This window comes from Hyperoodon ampullatus (assembly GCF_949752795.1).
Source record: "Hyperoodon ampullatus genome assembly, chromosome: 12".
Classification (NCBI taxonomy): domain Eukaryota; kingdom Metazoa; phylum Chordata; class Mammalia; order Artiodactyla; family Ziphiidae; genus Hyperoodon; species Hyperoodon ampullatus.
Genome location: NC_136925.1, coordinates 59,615,127 through 59,619,823, shown reverse-complemented (window position 1 = coordinate 59,619,823; position 4,697 = coordinate 59,615,127). Strand labels below are relative to the sequence as shown.

Genomic DNA, 4,697 nt, shown 5'->3' with positions numbered 1-4,697 from the left:
GGGTGATGACTGTGAGCCTGAGTCTTGGGAGAAATTGTTCTGGTATTTTGCACAGGAAATTGTTGCTGACTTGAGGAGGAGTATTTGGAAAAAAAGCAAGGAATGTTGTGATGGTTTGTCAGTCATGAGTAACTTCAACTCCTACAGTTACTACCATCATTTGTATACATGTCTGTCACTTTACCTTCATCTGTTATGTATTTGGGAGATGAAGGAGAACAAGAGTGACATCAACACAATATTCAGACATATCTTGTAATATTTGTCTTACACATTCTGTTGCAAGGGTTATTAATTGACTACAATCTTTTTTTGGGGGGGTGGGATTTAAAAAACTGTTTATTGCTCTGTGACTTCGTCTGGAAGCTGTTAACAAGCCAAGAGCCAGGTGTGCATTTAGATCAGCTAGATTCACGTGTCCACCTCCTGATCCATATAAACTTGGCACTCAGGGGCCCTGTGCAGTCAAAGGCAGACTTCCTGGCAAACTGGTTAAATCCCAACAAGGAGAAATGATGCTGCAGATCATTTCCACCTCCCCAAATCCCGTGTCCTAGATAACAAAGGAAAACACCACAAGTACTGCTCCAAAATAAAACCGGCCCCGGTCCCTTATGTCTGACAGAGGAGCCAGGAGCACCGAGGCTCTGCAGAAGCCAGGAACCCAGCACCAGAAGGCACCCGTCCCTCCCCCACTGTTCAGTGACCTCCCCAAAGGAGTCCCCAGCCCCAAGGGTGCACTCCGGCCACACCGCAGGAAGACCAAGGCAAGGAGCCAAGGATAAGGGAGCCCAGGGTTTCCAATCCGAGCTGTAGTTGCTTCTGCTGGGTATGGCGGAGCCCCAGCAACTGTGGCCCTCACAGACTCTTCTGGAAGACCCGGTGCAGGCTCTGGGCCAGGACGTCGTCTCCTCATAGCCCTCACAGCTTTGCTGCCAGCTCTCTGGCACCTGTTCCATGCCATAGTAGGCGCCAGCAATGGCCCCAGCCATGGTGGCAATGGTGTCTGTGTCCCCACCAAGTGAGATGGAATAGGTGAGAGTCCTTTGGAGGCAGAGGGGATCTCGGGGTCAGGCTCCATGCAGTGCAGGAAGCAATAGATGGCGGTGCAAAGGCAGCGATGCCTTTCCCTAGCTTAGACACCACCTCCTCTCTGGTCACTGCATTCTGCTCTAGAAGCTCCCCAATCTTCTTCAGTCGGCTGGAGTACGACGCTCCTCCATGCCCAACTCCCGGGCACCTGACACGGACTGGGTGTCACTCTCCAGCTCCTCCGTACAGGCCAGGAGTTGTCCAAGGAAGTGCTCACAGGACAACTCACCCTGCAAAGGCAGGTGAGCAGCCAGGGCCTGCAGGATGGCACACTTGTAACCCAGGGAAGAGGCGTGTGTCAGCTGGGCCGAGAGCTGGGCAAACTTCCGCACATCCTGGACGCTGTTATAGGCCGGGGAGATGCCAGCCCCCGCATGGCGCCCACATTGCCGTTGGAGCCTTTGCCATTAAACTGGGCTGGGACGGCTCAAAGCCATCACGGCACTTGGGGCACAGGAGCTTCCTGAAAACGGTGATCACTCCAGCACCATAACCCCCGTCAGGGTCTTTCTTGTACTTCTGAGCAAACCTGTGAGCCGTGTCCACCTCGTCGAAGGCCCCCTTGGCCAGCAGGGACTGCACCAGCGCCCCGGCCACGGCCGACCGTGTCGTAGGTGTAGCAGAGTGCTTCTGGCCGCACGCTCCCCGGCGAGCCGGGGTCCGGCTCCAGGTCCTGGACCTGATGCAGGATTGAAGTCAGGTCGGCGGTGTCGTGCGCCTCGTCGACAGCGCCCACGCCATAGTCCCCGAGCGGCGCGCCCGCCAGGCAACCCCAGAAGCGGCAGACGGAGCGGGCCGCCGCCGTCATCACCGCCGCCGCTGCCGCCATCCGCGCGGACCGGCCGCCGTTTGACTACAGTCTTGATTCTAAATTTAAAACAAATGTTACACGAAGCTCTCAATTTAAGAGATGACTTAATAAAAGGTTTCACGTATAAAATTATTTTTAAATAATTAAGATACGACCTGGGCTATCTTTACTTCATCTTGCCACATCTGTCCCTATTCCTTATCCTAGAAATTTCATCCCACCAAAACTCAGAGCCTTCTTTTTGCCATCTGCCTTATGCTAGACTTCCAAATCCTCACAAAACAGTCACTCCTTCCTCCCTAGTATGTGTATCAGCGCTGCCGTCCCTGCAACACCTCCCATCCCATCACAGGGTTTAAGCTTGCCTTTCAACTAAATGATGGGCTTCTAAAAAAAAAAGCAAAGAGAGACTGCTTACAGCTATCTTTGTAACGAAGAGATTTACATAATGTCCAGTTCATGGCAGGTGTCAATCAACAGTAATGTGTTAATGAATTCCCCCAGTGACCAGGTTTAATTATAGAGGGAAGAATATATTAGGGCTATTTTTACATTAAGGGATGAATGACTAGCTTTTCAAAAGAGCACATAGGCTGACTCAAAGGAATGACTATCTGGTGGTGACATTGTGCTGGGGAGACAGTAGAATAGAAGAGATATTTTGAGGCAAGAGAGGCTTCCTAGGTTCCTCAATTCATTACTCAACGGCAATGACCTACTCCAACATGACCAGGTCCTGCTGTGCTCTAAAGAAATAAAGTACATCTAGGACATTGTCCTTGACGATGTGAGTTCTTCAAACTGAAAAATATTTTTCTTAAAATTATTGCTGATGAAATTCTAACACATGTTGCAATCACATGGCTGAAAAAATATTTGACCACATGTTAACAATACCAGTTTGATTTAAGAAATTATTATTGATACTTTTAGCATACACCTGTAGCTATAGAACCTAATTACCAAACATAGGGTGAGAATTCTTCTAAATTTCAGTTTATTAAGTTATAGTTTTAAAAATACTGTAAAATATTGATTGTCCGTTTTATTTTTTTTTTCAGGTCCAACATTCCTTTAACTTCCAAAAAATACATATTCTGGCAATAATTTCTATCTTTGTCCCTTGTTGCTCTTAGATCTTAATGGCTACACTGTATACTTGGAGTTCTTGGTAGTATTTGATTTAGTGTTTTATTATACTCTTCCTTCTACTGATCACTAATACTTTCTTATATATGCCATTATCTCCCAATGAAAGTTCCTTGAAAGAGGGGTTGAGTTGCAGACAGCCATTCTTTTTTTTTTTTTTTTTTTTTTTTTTTTTGCGGTATGCGGGCCTCTCACTGTTGTGGCCTCTCCCGTTGCTGAGCACAGGCTCCGGACGCACAGGCTCAGTGGCCATGGCTCACGGGCCTAGCCGCTCCGCGGCATGTGGGATCCTCCCAGACCGGAGCACGAACCCATGTCCCCTGCATCGGCAGGCAGACTCTCAACCACTGCGCCACCAGGGAAGCCCCAGACAGCCATTCTTAATTTACAAATGGGTTGTATTTCCAAAGTCATACATGTTTTCAACATATATTTATTGATCACCTATTCCCATGCCAGGCTCTGTGTTAAATATAGGGAATAAACACAGCCTACTCAATCGGAAGTTGAGGTTTTTTTAAATTTAGAATGCATTATTCCACAGAAGCAGTACTTTTAAAGGAGGTTAGCTTCCCAGATGAACCCCACAAATCAACTTATGTATCATATAGTTCTATTACTTTTATTCTTTGTCCCCAGTTCCCAGTCCTATACTGCAAAAGTACTAACTTCCCAGTACTAACTCCATTCTCTCAAATAAGAATAAAATTTAAGTTGTGGCACACAAAAATATTTTCCACAAATGGCAGCAAACAAATAGTATTTCAATACTACAATGAACAAAACAGGAGCTGAGACTCGGCCCAGCTCCTAGGGTAGATCTCAACTACTCTGAGTCCCTGAGCACGAGACTTTCTCCTGACTGTTCCTGTGGAGTCAAAAGTGTAGCCAGTCTGAAGGGAAAGATCCTTACCCTGTTTGAAAGAGAGGATTCTTTTTGTCTCTCTGCCACTGGAAGTGACCCAGGAAGGGACAGTCCTGACTACCCCTGGATGTTCTCTCACACCCAGGAGAGGAAACAGCCTGGATGGTCCCAGGCAGAGTGTGACAGTGCAAAGAACTCTGGTCCCAATGCCATCTACAAGTTACTAAACTAGCCAGACCTGAAGTCTCACTTACTTCTGGGATTTCTAGGATGTAATATTATAATTTTCTTTTATCTGAAACCAGTTTATGTCAGGTTTGTATTACTTGCAGCCAAAACAATTCTAAACAACCCAGTATCAAACATTTTGGATTACAGAACACTGTAATCTTCTATTCCTCTTATTCTAATCCTAGCTATGAGTCCATCTATAATTTCCTATATCTGATTTTTCTGAGGTGTACTGGACAGATATCCCCTGCTTATAGAGGAACCATTTTTTGTTATGATTAGAGTCCTCAGTGCCTCACTTTTTTCCCAAACCAGAAAAAACAAACAAAACAAACAAACAAAAAAACCTTTCAGTTACCAAAGGAAGAAAATGGCAGGAAGCCCCCAAGCAAGCTATTTTTCTTTTTCCACTTCAAATGATGCTCAAATCTTAGCCAGTTTCTTTCAACAGTTCACCACCCCCTCTAAAAACCTATGTGTGTGCTGCATTGGTAGCTGCCTTGAATTCCAAATTACCCTGCACACCCGTTCCTAATCATGGAGATCTTG

At 46.3% G+C, this 4,697-nt stretch overlaps 1 pseudogene across 1 annotated transcript; it reads right to left on the bottom strand.

The window, feature by feature from the left end:
- Positions 1-858: 858 nt before the first annotated feature.
- LOC307061425 (ADP-ribosylhydrolase ARH3-like) lies at positions 859-1,921 on the bottom strand (annotated as a pseudogene). The gene has a single exon. The product of its transcript is annotated as an ADP-ribosylhydrolase ARH3-like (transcript).
- Between the last annotated feature and the right edge of the window lie 2,776 nt (positions 1,922-4,697).